Source organism: Emydura macquarii, unplaced genomic scaffold (assembly GCF_026122565.2).
Source record: "Emydura macquarii macquarii isolate MOO-44397 ecotype Brisbane River unplaced genomic scaffold, CSIRO-AGI_Emac_v2 contig_312, whole genome shotgun sequence".
Lineage (NCBI taxonomy): Eukaryota > Metazoa > Chordata > Testudines > Chelidae > Emydura > Emydura macquarii.
The window spans coordinates 10645702-10667370 of NW_027130449.1; the positions used below are offsets into that span (position 1 = coordinate 10645702).

Below are 21669 nucleotides of genomic sequence, written 5' to 3' on the forward strand. Positions count from 1 at the left end.
CAGAGCAGTTCTCTTATTGAGCAACACAATACGACACAGTCCATCTCACAGCGTCAAGCCCTTCTCTCCATGGGAAGAACAAACAAGCCAGCAGATGCAGGTTACAGCTCTGCAGAGTTATCGCTCCCGGTATTAGCGATTGTATCAGCTGCCATTCAGCTTGCAGGAACAAAAGCAATTTGTCCCAGGCGGAAAAGCAATGCATGCAGAAAGCCACCGCATGTGTTATGAAGTGCTGGATGCAGCTTCCTTCTTAGCGGGAGACGTCTTGCTACACTGATCCTTTGCTCGAGGGATGTTCTCAGTCCAGGCGCCAGTGGAAAAATGTCCACATCACAAAAGCCACCATCCAAACCGGCACTCGCTGGGCCCTTGCTTCCAGCTTTCACAAAGACTGAATGGGCATTATAGAGTGCAGTCCCCACTCGCTGCTAGAAATGGTCCCTCCAAGCCAGTTCCAGATGTTCAGGGACCCATATCCTTTCACACCTATGTCACCTGTTGAGGCCAGCATGGCCGTGAAAGAAATGTTTTACTATCTGATGGCTATTGCTGTCCTAAGTTCAGTGATGTTGGTTGTTCTCAGCTCTTGAGTTGCATTAGTGAGGCTGTTTTAGAGAAGTTTACATGGCAGGAGTCTGCGTTGTGCTGGGAATAAACAGCTTCTCAGGATTGCCAGCCTGCTCCTTTCACAAGCACTGTATGCATGTACTCACAAATGTGTTGTTATTTACATTACAGTAATGGCTAAAAGTGGCACATTAGATCAGGATCCCACTGTGCTAGGCACTGTACATACACATTGTAAGAGAGAGTTCCCATCCCAAAGAGCTTACAGCCTGGGGTGAGTAAAGCAGTGTTATTCTCCCCATTTTACAGGTAGAGAAGTGAGGCACGCACAGATTAAGAGCTGGAATGGCGCTTTGCAATCCAGCCAGAGTAAGGAGCAGTATGCAACTGCACTGCCCCAGGAGCGCGGTGGGGATCCAACTGTGATTAAGTGTCATAATGCAGTCTCTCCTTGCTCCCCTTTAGGAAGTAAATTGGACCAGCCCTGTTCCTAGCACAGTTTCCTTCCCTCTCCAAGTGAACTGCTAGGATAAGGCTCTGCCCATGGCTCACTCGCTTCCACAGGAGGGGTGCAGCAACCTGTTAGCTGTTTGCTCCCAGCCCCCTCTTAAAGTCAGGAAATGTGGGCATCTCATACAGGGGAATAAAAGGATCCCTTATGAGCCCGCTCTATCTTGCGCAGACATACAGTCAAGCTTATGATTAATCCTTAAATGGCTTGGCCAAGGTCACACAGGAAGTCAACAGCTGACCTGGGAATTAAACTCCAATCTCTTGAATCTCAGCTCTGTGCTTTACCCATAAGACCATCCTTCCTCTCTGAGTAATGTTGCCTCTTTCTTTTGGTACCCTTGTCAGACTCCCAACGCCAGTGTAGCCTGTCTGCTGCGTGGTAGCAGAATTCCAGGGCCTTGCAAGTTGCCTTCCGGTTGGAGTAGAAATCTTTTTTTTTTTAACATGGAATCAGGGTTTCCCATTAGTATAACTTGTTTTATTTACACATAAAACAGAAGCGGTCAGAAAGAGCATGCAGGCAGCCTTCTCTTCAAGGGATCTCAGACCAAACACCAATGCCCGTTATTCCCAGGGATCAACTCTGTCTCAAGAATTGACTCTAGTCAGAGCGATTAAGGCAGAAAGCAAACTCCTTTGTTTCTTGCCTCAGCTCCCCCCAGAGAATTGCAACAGAAAAAACAGCACCGCACCATTTGCTTTTCACGCATGAGGAAAAAGAACTTGTAAGATTAACAGAACCATACAGTGGTGACTCCCCTTCCATGACAATAGGCTTTCCTTCTCCTGGAGTGACAGGTGGGTCTGCCAGCACCCAGACAGTAGCCTTGCGATTCCACTTCCTCTTTGTGCATGCATTACTTTGACAAAGATGGCCAAGCTGCTAAAACATGAGGCATAATAAATAAAGATTCTGGGCTTAAGTGATAACTGTTATTTGGTGAAATTTCAGTATGGAAGGAATCATTATTCTTATTTGCATATAATTATGCATAATACTAGGGGACAACAAAAGCCACTGTGAATTCAAGAAGATTTTTCATCTGAGTTTAAAGTTTAATCTGCCAAACATAAAAGTTTTCCCTTTGCTTTTGATCAGTATAATGTCCAGCTAACAATGCTAAATAAATAGTTGTCCTTTATTCGAGATTAAAGGGCTTCAGTGTCGCCTGATGTGTTTATTCCATGTATATTATCTCCAAGACAGGTCTCTGGTTGTTGTGGTTTACTGGGTTACTAATGCACCTGCAGTTTGTTTGTGTGATATTGTCTGAGCTTCCAACAGAATTCTTTAAAAGATGAAAAACTGGTAAAGCACAGCAAATAAAAGGAGCTAAAAGATGCATCAAACCCTCCTTTTCTGATGTACTACAAAGATTATTTAAATATTTGCTTTAAAAGACTGTGTAAAGAATTTCTTCCCATTTTACAGGTTAATTGTTCGGGTTTTGCAATGATACTACAAAGAGAATGAGAGTCGTGTGCAATCAAATATTCCCCAAACATTCAACATGGTAAAACAGGTACCACCTTGTATCTAAAAGCATTGATTAGATTACTGAGTCTTGCTGACAAATACCCTGGGCCTACGTCTACACTAGGAGCACTTTACCAGTCTAGGAATACTACCAACAAAGAGCGCCTAATATGTATGCGGCTTGTCCTGGCAAAGTTATTTGTTGTACCAGTACAGTAAATCTGCCCCATGAAAGAAAAAACTATACCAGTACAAGCGCATTTTAGCCAGTATAACTGTGTCTAGACTAGACACTTCTGCCAGCACAGGTATGTCAGTCAGGAATCATAGCTCCTCACACTCCGGAGTGACATAGCTATGCTGGGAGAAGTCTGTCGTGTAGATATAACATAAATCTAGATGATAAACTCACTTCAGCCTTGTCTAGGCACAAAAATTGTACTGCTTTAATTATACCAATATAGACAGGATGAAGTTATGCCAGGATAAATGTGCTTATAGTTTCCTCCTGTACAGGAAGAGAAGTTATACCAGTATAAGTCACCTTTATACCTAAATAGCTGTGGCCCCACTAGAGGTTGTACTGGTGTAACTGTATCAGCTGGAAAAAAACAAAACAAAAACAAAAACAAAACCACAACCCTAACCTATAAATATACTGGTACAAAATTATGTGTAGGCTAGGCCTACATCTTTATCAACTGAAGGGCAGATTCTGTGCCTCTTTTAGAAGCAGATGCAATTGAAATCCTCATGGAGGAAAGCACCAATCAGCCCATAAGGTGAGACTTACCGCCTCTGCAGAGCACCAGCACTAAACTTAGGTCCTCTGAGACTATGGGCTTAACTGGTGCATAAAGTTGATGCTGGAAATTACACCCTTGGGGAAGGAGTGTGAAATCTAGAGCACAGAGCCCAAATTACGTGTGCGATTATGTTTCTTAATTCAGGCCAAAGCTGAAGTTAAGACTGTTGAGAGACTAAGTTGTCCTATTTCAGTCAAAGGGCCAGATTTTCAGCTGGCGGGAATCAGCATTATTCTATTGAAATCAGCAGAGCTAGGCTGATTTACATCAACCGAGGATGTCGCCTTAGATTTTATTTATTGCTGAAAGGTTTTATTTTTTTATTTTTCTGTGAATTTTACTGGTGAATACAACTAGAGTAGGTCAGGAATTTTTCCAACAAATCTGTTTTTCCTGGGAAAATGCCAATTTGTCAAAAACCGAACCTTTTTGTGGAAACATATCAGTTCAGACAAAATTTTTGTCAGGAAGGTTTCTCAGGTCCAGGGAGGGAATTTCTGGTCAAAACCAGAAAAAGAAAGAGATTAATCAGGCAGAGAAAGAACTTGAACCTGGGTCTACTATAACTCAGGGCACTCTCTGTCTATCCTCTCCTCCTGCCCTCCCAAGTTTTTTGTGAACAGTTTCAAAAGATCTTGGTTTCATCCCAATGCAGAATAGGAAAAAATATTGAAATCTCAAAAATCTTAACTGGAAGGGAAAACCACTGCATGCCCAACTCTTCGTACAACAGAAGATTTAAACAGTGCATTGGAAAAAAAGGACCTGAAGGACTGAGAAATAATTGTGATACTTCAAGGGGGTCATACTTCTCTGGAACATTACAGATGGTAAATCTCTCTCTGCTTTGCACAGGTGTGTACCAGATTTTTGGTACCCTTTCTGCTTTAAGTTACTGTTATGGAATTATTGGAATGATAACAGAGTGAACTGCATATTTATTCTGCAGACCTGCATTTCTTTTACTTGGTAAATATTTAATCATTTTTGTGAACTCCTTGCTCAACTCAGACGTCAATTAGCCCCTTGACCCTGGTTAAAGAGGAGTTAATTCCAAGTAACACCTGTGTTTCTGTATTCTCTCATTTCCCTATACAAACTCACTTTTGGTGAAGTTAAACACCTTGCTAAACTGCAGCATCTTTAAACTCTGGTCCTCGATGCTCAGTTGTGGATTTTTGGAGTATGCTGTACGGTCTATTGTAGGCAGACACCACGTGCATACTTCACATCAGCCTGGCAAGTGTAGCTATATGGAAGCCAACAGAGCTATGTTGATTTACACCAGCTGAAGATGTGTCTGAATATCTTTAACAAGAAGCCCTGTCTTTAGAGGAAATATGTTTAACGTTTTTGGTGAGAACTGTTGTAACTTTTTTCTTAGGGGTATTCCTATCCCTGGTTTCCAATGGAGCACCAATATGACCCTAGGCTTTAGATGTCCTTCCTTTGAGTTGCTCTGTGTGTACATTTCTATAAGTACCTGAAATGCTTAGGAGGATTAAAGCACTTGTTGATGGAGATGGGAGACATGCCACTGAAGACTGAAAGAAATATTTTAAAAGTAGGGTTTAAATTACAATAACTGCAGCACAAGGAAGTGGAACTAGAATTTATTTGGCTGTGAAGTTTATAAAGGATTGTATGAAAGTTTATAATTCACATAGAACAATCTAGGCTATGCTCTGAAAGACATGGAACGATTTATGTTAATGCAACATTAATTTATAGTAATGGGGAGATGTTGGCATTTTCATGGGAACAGATTGTTCAGGAAAAAAACGTGGCAAGAAACCAATCTAAACAATCACCAAGTTAAACTGGTTTGGTTTTAGAAACTAATCCTCAAAAAGTGACAGAACGACTTATCTGTGGATCAAGCAAATTATACGATATGTAGAGAAAAACAATCAAAGTAAACAGCTCTTAATATTGCCAATAAATACATCTTTGTAAAGCATGCCTACTTAAGAGAACTAGCTTCCAAATTTGTCCTCTAAATTATATTTCTAGTTGGCACATCTTGCATGGGTGCAACTGCACTTGTGGACTCTCTCTGGAGTAGAATGTGTACTACATTATAGATCTATAATCTATAGATTATTGGGATGATCTAAATAATACTTAGTGCTGCCATAAGTGCAGGGTACTGGAATAGATGACCTCTCAAGGTCCCTTTCAGGCTTATGATTCTAGGATTCTATCTTGTATTCTACTTGCTGGCTGTAGGACCTTTTTCATAAAAAAGTTTATCATATGTAAGAAAGTGTGGCAAAAAAAGCTGGTGTAAATTGGGAACTCAAGTAAGTGTGAAAACCGTGTCAGCTGGAGGAATGAATACAGAGTCAGGAATCAGGATCCTGATTTCTAATTGTGGCTCTGTGATTTACTCCATGCTTGACCTTGGGCAAGCCACCTCACCTTTCTGCCTGTATTTCCCCATCTTCAAAATGCAGACAATATTTGCCCACCATCACCTTAGGGGGTTCTGAGGATTAATTAGCTGATGTCTGTACAATACTCTGGATGTGCCAAATACTCTAAAAATGCTAAATTTTACTATTCCTACCAAATGCTTTACAGACATAGAGCAAAGGCGGTCAGGCTAAAATGATGGTTGTATCTTCTTTAGTTTGTGGTTACTGCTTGCTGATAAATTCAGCCCTTCTCTTTCCCTACCAAAAAGAGACTCTCATTCTAAAGCATTCTAAAGCAATTACAATTATAACTGACTAATAAGTATAATGCTTGGCATTTGATATTTTCAAAACACTGTAACGAATTAATAAATCGTAATTGCACTCAGGCCTGGTGTTTCTCCACTAACCCCCAGTCCAGCAAAACATTTAAGTACATACTCAATTCTAAGCAGGTGAGCAGTCCCACTGAAGTTAACGGTAGTATTCACACGCTTAAAGTTAAGCACGTGTTTAAATGCTGTACAGAAGTCTTGTGTAATTCACCCCTCTCCTGCCCCCACAAAGTCTCCTTACACATCCCTCCATTGTTGTAACGGTATTTTATACAAAATAAATTTGGTCCCTGGTCTTAAAAGTAGGTAAGAGCTTTGTTGTTAATATCCCCATTATAACTGAGCTTTGCATACACAAAACTCTCAGGGATTAGTTTAATCTACTACAATGGAACTAAATAAGTTTCTCAGCCTTGTTGATTAATAAGGTTTACTTCCTTATTTTTATATAAATACCAGATGTCACACTTATTTTTTTTTTAAAAATCCCACAACCTTGTACAAATGAAGTGGCTTAGTAACCTGTGTGAAATCTTATGTTTTCAGAGTAATATAGATATTCACTATATTACTAAAGTGGGAAAAATTGGCTAAGTATGTATCAAACCTCATGATGCAGTTTTAATCTTGTATGTAAAGAGTCTCATCTTCCAGGATAATAGGGCCATTTTGTGCTGGTGGGAAATCATAGCATCCATAACAGAGCATCATTTCTAGATTTCAACCAGAATTATATGGAATTTCTGTTTTTAAATTTAAATTTTAAATTTTGGGTGAACAGTACTGTACATCTGTAAAATGGGAATAATGACACTGACCTCCTTTGTAAAGAGCTTTGAAATCTACTAATTATAAGCACTATTTCAGACCTAGGTATTATTATTATTATTACCTGACTACTACAGGCAGGCTGATTCAGCAGATAAAGTCTATGAGTCTATGAGAAGCCAATGTCTTAAGGTCAGAAGGAACCATTATGATGATCTAGTCTGACCTGCACAATGCAGGCCACAGAACCTCACCCACACACACCTGTAATAGACCTCTAACCTGTTACTGAAGTCCTCAAATCATGGTTTAAAGACTTTAAGGTACAGAGAATCCACCAGCAAGTGTCCCGTGCCCCGTGCCCCATGCTGCAGAGGAAGGCAAAACAAACAAACAAACCCCAGAGCCTTTGCCAATCTGCCCTGGGGGAAAATTCCTTCCCGACCCCAAATATGGCGATCAGCTAAACCCTGAGCATGTGGGCAAGACTCACCAGTCAGACACCCAGGAAAGAATTCTCTCTAGTAACTCAGAACTCACCCCATCAAACATCCCATCGCAGACCATTGGGCATATTTACCTCTAGTAGTCAAAGATAAGGTAAATGCTTCTAATCTCAGTTGGGGGACTACTGCAATATAAATAATTACAATAATGGCAGCCTCAGATCTTTTCCGGTGCTGGCAACAGGTTTTAGTGCATGCTCACTGTAAGCTTTTTGTGCATCTCTTAGAATGTGATAAATTACCAGAGACAGCCAGCAGAAATTAGACATTTTAGGGCACTGGGCAAGTCTACAATCAGCATTACAGACCCAGTGTCAGATTTACCTAACTCCCTAACGGCAAGATTGTGCTGTGGCCCTGCACAGTCATAAGTGAGAGCGAATGAGAAGTCCTCTCTTCCACCCCCATTCTCACAGCTCTCAGCATGGCCATGGAGACCCTGGCTCTCAGAAGAATGCAAGGGCTATGTCCTGAATGCAATTGGGTATAGGGCAGATGGAACCATGGCTGACTGCATATGCAGGAGAGAGAGAGTCATAAAACCATTTTCAAGGACTACAGAAAATTACTTTCCCTAATGTCAGTGCAACAGAGGAGACCTTGAGGAATTTTATCTCAGAGCAGCATCTCTGAGACTGCTTTGCTTTCTGGTGCTGCTTCTGGGGATAGGGTGCAAAATCACTGCTCCTTACAATGGGCTGTGCCTAAAAGTCACCATCTAGTCAAAATGAGTTTGTTTTGCCCCTTCGCTCTGCTTTCATAGGCCTGACCCAGTGCCCACCAGCTTCAGTGGGAGTCTTCCCTCCTGACTTCATCAAGAATAAAATATAAGCTCCCTGTGTGGGAAAAAGCCTATGAAAACTAACCTCAGATTGCAGGCCATTGTTCCCTGTGACTTTCATTATATTTGTTCCGTAGAAGAGAGATGGATTTAGGAGCTTTATTTTCCTATCCTCACATATCAATTGCTTTAATTATTAACTTTAAATAAGCAAATAGCTAAAAGTTATGTAGCTCAGTTTCAGTTAATAGGAGTGTTTTTATTATTTGGTTCATCTTCATGTTTTTATTCCATTTACTGGAATTTTATATACATTTTGGGAGTAATGTCTTCTAAGGTGGGCTTTGTCTGAATTCTCTGCTATGCTGTGTGCAGATAAAATTTTGAAGCCATGAACAGTCTCTATGGGTATTGGAAACAAGTTTCTGGTGATTCTTTCCTTTGGTAGCAGAGATTCAATCCAGTCTGAAAGATGGAGATATTGGTGAATTGGGACTAGAAAGAGGAGACCAAAAAGGATAAGGGAGATGAAATACAACAGAGAGTTACATTATGGCCCGATTGTGTACTAGATCACAGGCTCTCATTTGAGATAAAGCCTCTAGCGATATGGAAGAAACAGATTACCAGGAATTTTGCAGCCTTCCAGGGCAAGATGAAATGTGAGGTAAGGAAATGATTATGCAAATAAAAGAAAATGCCAGAATAAAGTTAAGATTACATGTGGTTCCACTCCATTATTTGGGCCCAATTCTGCCACCTTTACTCTGTAGTAGTCTCTTTCTCCACCATGCTTCTTATTGAAATCATCTGTGGAGTAACTACCATTCAATGTGAGCATAGCAGAATTGTTCCATCTGTCAGCCCTGGAAGAGGAGGTTACAAAATGGGAAAGGAATATTATGAGAGGGGCTGGAGAAATCAAATAATTTGATTGACTGCCAGCCATTCAATTTTTATTAATTTGGGTTGTAGTAGCACTAGGGGCTCCAACCACGGATCAATCAGGGCCCCGCTGTGCATATACAAAAAGATGTTCCCTGCCCCGCAAAGAGCTTATACACCCCCTGTTTGGGCCACCCTGTTATCTTTATTTTTCCACAGGGAAAGAAAAAGTTCTTTTCTCATCTGAATCTTAATACTCGCTGCTGAGCTAGTGTTCCTATTTCACTGTGTCCAAAGTACATATATTCATTTTATTTCTTATAAGCTTCCTTTGATTGAATTGACAGCACCATCTAGTGGCAAATCGTTATGGGTTGCTAGATAGGGTATGGGCCCCGGAGTCAATATTTTGTTTCATATTTCTCACTTTGGATTTCCATGTTTTGTTTTAAAAAGTCACAGAGGAAAAACTAAAACAAATGAAATCTTTATACATCATCAATGAGTTGTTGGGGGAGAACATAGCGGGTTATCAATGTTGGCCCTTCCCTGGCCCAAGAGTAACTCCATACTGGTATTTTACAGCAGCATAGTTCAGTGGACAGGACACTGGACTGGGAACTGGGACACCAGGGATCTGTTCCTGGCTCTGCCCTGGCCCTGCTCTGTGACCGTGGATCTCTCTGCATCTCCACCCTTTGTCTCGTTTCTTTAGATTACAACTATATGTGTCTTTTATTACGTGTACAATGCATAGAACAATCCGGCTTTATTCTTGGCTGGGGCTTATTGGCCCTGCCATGAGAATTAATCTAATTCCCATTAAAGCCAGTGAAATTGAACTGGGAGTTGCAGTGGGCCCCTAGTTGTCCCATCCTGCCTTGAATGTAACTCATTTGATCTTGAATTAGTTACCCCTTAGCTACATTCATCCACTTGTTGCCACCCAGTAAATTTTCCCACCAACAAATGTTCTTTTAACTTCCTCTCCTGACAATAAGGGACACTAAGTTTGTATTCACCCTCCATGGCATCCTGCTTCCAGGAGAACATAGTCTCTTTGAGTTCCTTTCTGTGCATCCCAGTAGGTCAGATGGAGGACACCAAAACTATTTCATGTATCAGCTTATTCTGGCAATGCTTCATTTCTCACTTTTGTGAAGGCACCTGAATCAGCACCTGACAGGTGATTCATCTGAGTGATGAGCAATCTGTGGACGTCTGAACACTGTCAGTTTGCAAATATTATATTCAAATTAGCTTTAAACCATGCAGCACAAAAAATGAGTGGGTTTTTTCCTGTACTCCCTTGTGCATAAGCAAACTTTTACGTAGCAGTTACAGCTCCCCGCAAAGCAGGTCTGAAGGGAACATGGCAATTACAGATTAAAGAAAATGTTTCTCTGGGTATTAATTTTTCTTCTCCTCTATTAACTTCATCCATTTGTTCCATTAGTTTCCAGCCCTCAGTACACAGTGTTGCATGAAGCAACTTGGTTCCCCGGCTTTCATTTGAAAGACATAGGGTGGGCTCCATAAAGGTACTGAGGCACTTAAGTCTTGCATTCAGGCAGCCAGGTTCCAGGTCTGACTCCACAAAACTGCTGCCAGACCCTGGAGATGACTAAATTCACTCAGTGCTAAAGCTGTCAGGGTAAAACTTGCCTAGGGGCCCATGTTTCTTTCTCTAGGCATCCAGACACCCGTCTCCCTCTGCCCAACCCCCAGATTGATTTACAAATCAGGGGAATAGAGACATTTGGCCGCCTAAATCACGTATGGGGTCCAATCCGGTCAGCGTGCTCAGAGACCGAGAATTGCATTAGGCCCCAGAGGAGGTAGTGGTGCCCACCTTATCGCTTTTAGCGCCGTGGTTACAGCAAGAGATTTGGGAGACCCAGGTTCAATTCCCTCCTCTCTATCAGAAGGGGAGAAAGGATTTGAACAGGGCTCTCTCACTTCTCACTGAGCTATGGAATATTCTGAAGGGCAGCTCCCTCCATGTCTCCTGTTGAAGCTGTTCCACTGTGAATACATAATGAAAAACTGATTGGAGCAGCGGGACTGGACCCAGCGTCTTCCACCTCCCGGATGGTGCCCTAATTCCTGGCCTTCCCAAATACATGTTGTGTTAATTTAACAATGTTTCATCAGGGAGATATTTTGTAAATCATGAGGGCCAGCCTAGTTATGGTTCTGCATACACAAGCTAAGGAAGGCAACACCCAATGCAACAGGTGATCCACAGATACAGGCGTTGTGTATATGGATGGCCTCCCAAAGCAAAGTGGATGGTTCAGGGGACTGGCAATGGGATTTCAGAAAAGCGTTTTTGCCTCCAGATTTCCAGTTTCAGCCTTGCTCATGTCGGTGACCAGAAGGGGTTATACCACCTGACAGCAGTGCAGAGGCCTGTCTAGAGTTAGTTGGTCTCTGTCTAGTTCTTTGCCAAGGGTCTGCAACACAACGCCGCCCCTCACAAATGATACTGGTATAGGCAGTCTCAACAGAGCGATCAAGGACCAAATGGATAGGGTGTCTCTCAGCTTGTGGTGCTGTTGCCCATGCTGTCCCTATTTTGTGGCTAGAGCGCTTCCATCAGCAGAGCGGTCAACATAGCATCTCTTACCCACACTAAATTCACTTCATTGTTTTGGAAAGCAAGAAAAAAACCAAAAAAAAACCAACCAATTGTCATCTACCAAATCTGTCTGTTTGCCCATCTGTGAGCATTTCTAAAGCAGCCAGCACCACAGTATACAAGTGCTGTACCACAGTGAGCAGCCTATTGCTTTCAAAAAATCAGTCAGCCTAAGCTATATGTTTGACTTATGTGCTTACAGTAATTGCTATGCTAATCAGCCTCTCTAAGAATCACATGCCTATTTTTGCCCTGCCAATTTGCAAGACACCTGTGCTGGCTTCCTGTCAATTCTCTTCAGCAAAACATCCCATCTACCCCTGACTGGATCATTCACACATACACAGCAAAGTCCTATGGCAGAGCCAGGAATTGAGCCCATATGCTGAGAGTTTGGTGCTTTAATCACAAGCATCCAGAATCTTGATTCTACTATAGCAGGTGGCTCCCTGGATAATATTTACGGTATGTAAGACGGTGATTTTGGTGTACTAGGAGTCCCAAAACCTGAACAAAACCTGTCAAATACAAGTAACACCAGAACATGGCGCATTTGACCCTACAAATCCACTTTTAGCTTCCCACGAAAGCCAGCTCTGCTTTGTCAAACTAGTATGCTGCAGCACCGTTTCTCTGGGAGATTCAGAAAACAGACTCTGCCACAGCACCCTGGTCTTAGAGCACAGATCCAGTCTCTCTCCTCTCCAGAATATTTTCTTTAACATAAATCAGAGAAGAAAAATATTTAGATTAAATAGCTAGAAGCATAGCTGTACCTTACAAGGTTTGTTTGCATGAAGTCCTGAGCCACACAATTCTGACTTTTGGCCTGGAAGAGCAATTATAATTCATGCCCATAGTAGGTCTCATCGAGTGATCAGTCGGTTTCCAGGTGCTAAGATTTTCCCATGCCCATCTAGGCAGATGCCCAGGCTCCTGAGTTTATACTTTCACATTTAGGTGTGCTAGGATGTCACCAACAGGCATCACCAGTGGTAAATCACTTTTGCAAATCCATAATACAATGTTGAATGTCTTCACTGCAAAAAAAGATGTGTTCTTAACTTGGGTTAGCTAACTCGGGTTAGAAAAAGTAGTGAAGATGACAGCAACTCAGCTTTTAACTCTGATTAGCAGCTCCAATTAAAGCCTTTAGGAAGGTGAGCATCCGCTTGAACTCAAGCTGCTAAGCTAAGTTAAAAGCCAAGTTGCCACGTCTTCTCCGCTATTTTAACCTGAGTTACCCTCCTTTTATGGACATGCTCTAAATGACCTTTTAACGTATGCAACACAGGTCCAGATCTCTCTAGTAAACTCTTTGGGCTTAACTGATTTTTACCATACTGGATTCTGTCAGCTCACTGGATCGGAACAAATACACAGTGAATGGGTAGCTCATCTGTGAGATGCAGAGAAGAATCTGACCTACCCACAGGGGGTCACTGTTGCTTCACAGAAGACACATATAAGCACTAAAACATAGGATTCCTCTAAAAGTGCTTACTTTAGTGGATATGGCAAAATTCAGCTGTGGAGTTCTAACAGTCTGCAACATCTACAGTGGCCCAAAGGACCCCTTCTTAGTTGCGTTTGCCAGAAATGCCAAACAATGAACATAAAAAGAAATTTATTTGAGTGAAGATTGCTACTTCACACAGCTGAATCAGGAAACAAAACACGCCTACAGAGAACGCCACTGAAGGCATTGTAAAAGGGCTTCTTGATCACACTGACAACACATAATCCCTCAAGATCTCAGCGCACACACCGGAAGAGAACAGAGACCTGTTGACTATCAACTGGGGCTGTGCATTCTAGCAGGATGATAAAAGTGAACGGTAGAATTCCACATGGGTCTGGATGGGAACCTGCTTTAAATATTATGATCTGAAAGAACAAACAAACAGAGAGTTGGTGAAGTTTGCTGATGAACTAAGTTGTTTCAGTTAATAACCGTGGAGGATTGTTAATAACTCTGGCATGGGCAGGATGATTACAGATGAAATTCATCATGGTTAAATGTAAGGTATTGCAACTAGTCTAAGAGTCTAAAGATTACATACTGTACATGCTCAGGGGCTCTGAACAGAGGGAAAATATTTCGGCATCACCATGGATTGTCAGAAAATACGATTTAGTAGCAGTTAAGGAAACAAAAAGAGTATGCATGGGGGTATAACAATAGCGATCACATGGAAAATACTAAGAAAGACAGTCACACCATCATTAGATTTACTAAGTCCAGTTTCGTTCACCTCTCCTGAACTGTAAATTGGATAATATTTTGTACTTCTACAGCAACTTCTAGCTACGGATCTCAAAGCATTTCACAAGCACTAATGCATTTAGCCTTATGAGGTAGGGACGATAATACCTACCTACCTATCTTGCAGATTTTTCAGAAAGCCTGTGCCAGAAGTGAAAACACAAACTGAGGTCTCCTAACTCTCATTTCTGTGCCTATCCACAAAACTATTCTTCCTTCCCAGAGGAGGACAGCAATGATGATTAAAGACACAGGAGAGACCTTGAAACTAGGATAATTAAACCTGCAAAGGGGACATGTTAAATAGGGCTCAAATGGGACATTTAAAACCGAGGAAGATACAATATAGTGAAAACTGACTTTAGCTTCTTTCTAAAGTATTTTGTCACCCAAAGGCAAGACAGGTGCAGGAGAGATTACTAGATTAAATTAACAGCAGGCAAGTCTATAACAGGTGAAAATACTTCTTTACTTACCCTATAATGAGCCTATAGAATTCAAAGCCTCAGGAAAGCAGAGTCAGATACTGAAGATGGAGTTTTAAAAGGGCCAGAATCATTTTATAACAACAATATTTGCAGTGTTACATATTAAAAAAGGGCTCAAATAGGATCACCCAATGGTCTGTCGTAGTGCGGCAAATCAGATATCCCTGTGAGTTACAACCCAGCATTTATGCCAAATCTCGGGTCTGGTGGAATATGTATAGCTATAATAAAAGCATTTTAGACTTCTACTGATATGCAACGTGTGCGAAATGGGATCCGCAAGCTTTCATTATGACTCTGCTCACTAGTGGGAGGTATTCTGCGGTACCTTTCTAGTGTACTCAGCATATTTCCCCAGATGTGACATCAACATGGCTGTGACAACTATCTAGTGCCAAACACATTATTGCATCCATCCATGGTTGCATCCATATCATGCTATTGCATCCACAAATGACATGTATCAATCTGGAACATCAGATATGATCACTGTTCAGTGGGTTACCTGTTAATTCACAAACACGCATTTGCTTAAAAATTTAGTCATGCAGCATGAAATGCACCTCTGTGCAGATGCACCTCTGTCCCTTAATTAAGTCCTGAGAGCTTAAGTGAAGGACAGGTCTTCGGCTGGCTCTCTGCAGGGAGACAAATTTCACCCACAGTCTATGAAGAAGAAACTTATTAAGAAATCTTCACAATAAGGCATTTCAAATTCAGCTGCATTAATTATTGGCAAAGCAACAAAAATTATGGGGGGAAATATCCCTTGAGAAGTCCAGTGAATGCCATAAAGGTGAGCGTGTGCACATGGGAAACTTATACCAACAAGGAGCACAGGAAGCTACAGAAAATTTATCTTGCATTAAACAATATAAGGCAACTGCACCCTTCATCAGCATAACCAAAAAGTTCAGATGGACAGAAGTTCTTAGTGCAAACAATGATGAAATGTATTTCAGAGGAAAGATTTTAATTACAATTATCCACTCCGGGACTCCTGTTCATGACAGCCTTTGCTGAACGTGTCATCATCTGTGTACATTTAAAAATAAAACCCTACCAAAACAAAACACTACACTGCATGCCTCCTGGGGAGAGGATGAGAGAGAGATGTTTGTTATGTTGTTTAATGCACTCAGATACTATGCTGAGGAGGGCAGTATAAGAGTCTATATAGAACAGAATCTGTAACACAAACAAGGATGGGCCGAGTCTGAAGTCAGAGAATGGAAACTGGTATCTACCTGGCTGTAATATTGGTTTAATCAGCAGGATATTTTCTGTGATTCCTTATTTCATTGTTTTTTAAAGTGAACAAATATTTAATAATAATTTTAAAAAACTCAACACGCTAAAAAATCCAAGATTTTCATAAGTGACTAGTGGTTCTGAATGCCTCAATTTTCAAGTGCTCAATTTGGGACTCCTTATAAAGGACCATAATTTTCAGAGGGTGGGTGCTGTACACTTTCTGAAAATCAGGTCCCTTTATAAAGTATTACCAGTTGGGCACCAAAAATGGAGGCACTCAACGTTATTAGTCACTTGAAAATTCCTTGACCCAAAATTCTTCCTCTGAACCTTAAACCAGCATTGAAGCAAAGAAACTAAACCAGTTCAGAAACTCCAGCTGCAGGCTGCGAAGGCCACATGCTGCCCTCCGTTACACACATTCAATCCCACTGCAGACAATGTAATCCCAAATAACGAAGTAGCTGCAGTTGCCCAGGTGTAGCTGACTGACTGTCTCTTCTCATCAAGAGAGCCTCCATCAGCAGTAGGTTCAAAAATGACCCTTTGTTGAAAGGCCAGACCCTGAGCTGGTATAAATTGGCATAGCTTTACTGTATTTTGCCAAGATGGTTCAAACTTGTTTCTGATAAACTCTGGGAAATTTCTTCTACACAAAAAGGGTGCAACCTTCTGTGAAATATGCAGTGTGAATAGCATCCAGTCAATGGCATATGAAAGGCAGGAGATCCTGGAGCATAACCAAATGACTCACCTTTTCCTGGAAGTCCTTTTGCAGCAATTTCTTCCTCATATTTTAATCGTTTGTAAAAGTTTACATGATATGTGTAAAAAGATTTTGGCTGTCATGGACAAGGTATTGTCCCTGAAAGCATACGTGTAAGACAAATATGTAATTTTAGGAACAGGAAATCTAACTCGATATGCCTGCTTGTTTGGTTTAGTTTTTCTTAGTTGCTTTTTCTGTCTTGCCTAGTTAAAACGTAAGCTCTTCGGAACAGGGGCTGTCTCTTGGCATCTGTTCATATGCCACCTACCTGGCTGAGGCCTTCAGTTGCTATAATCAATCAATCAATCAATATTTACTTGCCTGATTTTCATTATACTTCTTCCAATCTACAGAAGAAAATATATAGCATTGGAGACATCTGAATTCCTGTTTGCTCTTCTCTTCAATCACCTGCCTTCGTAATGTCCTTCCTAAACCCCTGGACAATTCTGATCTTGCCTACATCTCTGATATCACTTTCTCCTTCTCCCCACCTCATTGCCCATGGTCTTCTCAAGCTAACCTCCTTAATGCACAATTTTTATCCTTAACCCAGACCTCCTGAATGCTTGAAATTTCTCCCTTTCTCCCTTTTCCTTTCCTTGAGCAAACGGCACACAGCAGGTTAGACAGGCAGAAAACCATTCTAAGTTGTGGGACAATATTGAAATATCCTATGCCTTTGAGCAGGGAATGTTCTTTCCTACCCCTGAGGTTCCCTTGGGTAAGTGTTTGGCTAAATGAGTCTGAGCCTGTCTGTGGAAACCAAATGGTGCCAACAGAAGTGACTTGTGCAGCTCCTAGAAAGCTCCGTACACAACCCGTTTGTTCATTTTGCATGCTGGAACTTGCTGTCACAACAGGTTATGCATTATAACATTCCCGGTAAATTTAAATGAAAGCTGCTACTGATGTGGTATTGAGTTCAACTGAGAATGTACATCTCACGTCCTGCATTAAACAACTCTAACGATACTTCTCTGTGGGACCAAATTTATTGGAGATATTTGAGATTACAGCATTAGTCTGTTTGCATGAAATATCATGTACCTGCTGAGGTGAGCAGAGGTGGAAGCCGTAAGGCCCTAAATGCACAAAGTTACTTTGGTGGTGTAGCTGCATCTTTAGGTGCTTGAGTCCAACACTTAGGTGCCGCTGACGTTCTCAAAACCCACCACTCAGCTACTACCTAACCCTGTAGGTGCTTCAAGACCCCATGGCACCTAAGTTTCTACAAACAGGCATATGCAAAACCACTTGAGTCCTGATGCTGCCCTTTCACTAATAAACTATGTGGAGCCCTCAGAGCACGCTTACAGGATCAGGTTCACAGCAAAGACAGCCTGGAGGAAGCAGGTCTGGAATTTTTTCAGATTCAGGCAGACATGTATCTCCAGGATACATAATTGGCCATTCATTAGGCCCTCAGCTGGGACACAGGAAACCCAAATTCAAATCCTTCCTCAGCCTGATTTAGAGCTTGAAGTACTTGAAGCCACATCCCCACATGCCAAGTGAGTGTCCTAACTTCTTGGGTATTCTGGGTCACAATCTCTCTCTCTCCAGTTGGAGCAGTTCCTCTTTTTATAAATACTTGAACTGGACAGTCTCCCGCACTGGTGCACTGCTCACCAGGTTATAGAAGTACACACACACAATCTATCTCTCTCTGGCTCAATGAATAGTTAATTATTTAATACAAAGTGGAACAGTTCCAACCGCAGAGACTCAGAGAGCCCCACCCCAGATACCCAAAGGGCTGGGAACACTCGTGGAGGATGCATAAGAGCCTGTGTTCAAGTCCCTGCTCCAAATCAGGCTGAACAGGGATTTGAATCGGTCTCTCCCACATTCCAGGCGAGTGCCCTAGCCACTGGGCTATCGGCTATTATAGGGTGGGGTGGGTCAGTCTGGTTTTTCCTCAAGAAACCACATAGGTTACCTAAGCAGCTGACTGGCTTAGGCGCCTGACTCCAGAGAGTGTGGCCAAGAATCCCAAGCAGAAGGAGATGTCTATCTCTGGCCTGTCAATCCGGTGCCGAAGGGCCAGATCAATGGGAGTTAAATGCTTAAAAATACCTTTGCGGGTATGGACAGTTAGTCCACAGCTACTGCAGGGTAGATTCACATCCCAGTTTGCAGTGAACTCATTGCTTATGTCAACCATCCCCCTGTATCAGACCTTAGATCCCTGCTTAATACAGGCAGTTCCAAACATCATGATTTCTATTCAGCGTGGCTACAGAGCGTCCCAAATTATGCAGCTGGTCCTCTAACCTCTCCTGTATGGGAGATATGGCTGATGAGAGAGTAAGGAGAGAGCTTTTGGTGAAGTCTGGCTTCATATTTAAAAGGTGCTCAGTGTCCTCAACTTCCATTGACGACAATGGGAGCTATGGGTGCTCAGAACTGCTCAGACTCAAGCCATCACTGTAGCTTCTCTTTATAAACACTGACTCTCTTTGCCTTCTAAGTTCTTTATAAATATTATCGAATTAAGTCTTAGTATCACTGTGAGGTTGGAATTATTATTATCCCTGTTGCAAAGAAATTGATATAGTGAAAAGTAAACTGACTTCCCCTAGACCATGGAGGAGTCAGCATCAGAATGGGAATTAAATACAGGAGTTCCTGGTATTTAATTATGTGCTCAGTCCACTAGACCATGTCTCTTTCTGTTCAGGTTTTACCTATTTGTAATCTATCTGCAACATAATTCTATTTATCAACTATGATTTGGATCCTCCCTCACTCACTGAAATCTTTTTGTAAATATACTGGGATCTGTGAAGTCTGAGAGTCAGCAATCAGTTTGTTAATTTTTCTCAAGCTACACACAGGTGAAGCCATACTTTTATATAAAATTGAGGTTTCATGGCAAACAGACAAGTAATGTAGACACTGGTCTGTTGCGTGGCTTTGAGCAAAATACTTTACCTCTCTGTCCCTCAGTTTTCTCGTCTGTAAAATAAGGATAATAAATAATACATGCCTCTTTTGTAAAGAGCTTGGAGTTTAATGGATGAAAGGCAGTACATAAGAACTAGGCATTATTGTTATAAACACCAAAGGTGAGATGCTCAGCTGCTGTAAATGCAGCTACTCAGATTTACATCATTTGGGAATCTGGCCAAAGTGCTCAGTCCTGGTTTGCAATAAATCATGTTTATGTTGCTCCAGGGAGGTGAGGATTACCCCAGCATGAGATAGAAGGGCAAGGCATTTCAGGAATCCTCACCCAGCAGAACAGCTCATGGGAATCCAGTCTTAGTGGTGTAGACTAGAGGAGCTTTGTGGCTACTCTAAATTTATACTAGGACCAAACTGGCCTAGGACCTAGCTGGTTTAGGAGATTATAATGCCATTTCTGCTTCCCCATCCCTCAGGTTCTCTGAGCTAAGCTAAGGACTAAATCCTATCTGTATTTGCTTGGTACATGGGGTGTCATTAAACAATTACAACCTATACTCAATGGGAACCCCATCCTGAAAGAAATAGTTTCCAAACCCCCTCTTCTGGCCTTCAAACAACCTCCCAACCTCATCATCGGAAGCAAGCTCCCCACAGACCTGCCAACTCAAAGCGGCACCAGACCCTGCCAGAACAGCAGATGTAAAACCCGTAGACATCTCTTCACTGCTACAATGATCAATATCTTCCACAACACACCGTTCAAGATCAATGGATCCGACACAAGCCTATCACAACAGGTGGTATACCTCATCCAATGCAGTAAATACCCCCAATAAACAACCACGTGGATGAAACCAGACAATTACTACTCTCTTGAATGAACTCACACAGAAAAATGATAAGATACAAAAACACCCTGTCACCTGTGGGTGAACACTTTTCACAAAATGGTCATTCTCTATTTGACCTTGTAGTCCACCTCCTCAAAGGAAACCTGCACAACACTTTCAAAAGATGATCCTGGGTGCTTAAATTTGTAACTTTGCTAGACACTAAAAAATCATGGTCTTAATAGAGACACTGGATTTATGGCTCATTACAACAATCTGTAACCCACTAACCCCCCACCCCCTTTTTTGTCTTATGACTGCAGAGGCATTAATGGGCCACTTCACCTTGAATGGTCCCTTACAATATGTGCTAACCGCTTATGCTAAACAATCTGTCCCATCTTGTATTTCGCTGTCATACTCCATGTATCTTTCCCAGACCAGAAGGAAAGCTCTGGTGTAGCTCAAAAGCTTGTCTCTTTCCCCAAAAGAAGCTGGTCCAATAAAATAAATTACCTCATCCACTTTACCTCTTTACTTGTTGTCCCCCATCCCTTCCCACATAATTTGAGTTGTAGGGACTGATTTCTGATCGGCTAAAGCACAAGTAAACAGTTTAGCATCACATATTCAGTTTAGTCTTTCCTCATCTTTATCTCTGGAAGCTCTTGTTAGAATGTCTAACCGCTACTGTGGCTTCATGGGCTTGTTCTACATTTCACCCCTTGGCCTGCACTTGCAGCACTGGAGATAGATCCACATCTTCAAATATCTTCCCTGGAGAAACAAAGGGGGATTTTAGTTCCTGCACTGGACTGTTCTGTCAAAAACTTGAGGAATGTTATTAGCCACGGGTATAGAATCATAGAAGATTAGGGATGGAAGGGACCTCAGGAGGTCATCTAATCTAACTCCCTGCTTAAAGCAGGACCAACCCTAACTAAATCATCTCAGCAGGGCTTTGTCAAGCCAGGCCTTAAAAACCTCTAAGGATGGCGATTCCACCACCTCCCTAGGTAACCCATTCCAGTGCTTCACCACCCTCCTAGTGAAAAAGCTTTTCCTAATATCAATCTTCAACCTCAATATCTCCCCAACTGCAACTTGAGACCATTGCTCTTTGTTTTGTCATCTGCCACCACTGAGAACAGCCTAGCTCCATCCTCCCTGGAGCCCCCTCCTCCACCCTTCAGGTAGTTGATGGCCACTATCAAATCCCCCTCACTCGCCTCTTCTGCAGACTGAACAAGCCCAGTTCCCTCAGCCTCTCCTCTTTTTATTTTCATAGATGGACAATGACAGCATGTCCCCGCTTATGAAAAAGAAAGTTATTTTAAAAAGAATCTCTCACTATTTCAGGATTTCACACCACCACCCATCATCACAGTATCTGACCTCCTTCAATGTAAAATCAATAGCAATAGCAAAGTCCCTAGTGGAATTCATAGAA

General features: G+C 41.9%; 1 protein-coding gene across 2 annotated transcripts in view; it reads right to left on the reverse strand.

Moving 5' to 3' along the window:
* POU2AF1 (POU class 2 homeobox associating factor 1) overlaps positions 1–21669 on the reverse strand; it is an 83629-nt gene that overhangs the window by 44838 nt on the left and 17122 nt on the right. The window contains exon 3 of one of the 2 annotated variants that reach the window (XR_010923014.1): positions 20785–20996. The exons of the other annotated variant lie outside the window; for it this stretch is intronic. The gene's annotated coding sequence lies outside the window, so the exon portion shown is untranslated. Of the gene's footprint in view, positions 1–20784; positions 20997–21669 lie in introns of those variants that run through there. 2 annotated transcript variants of the gene reach the window in all.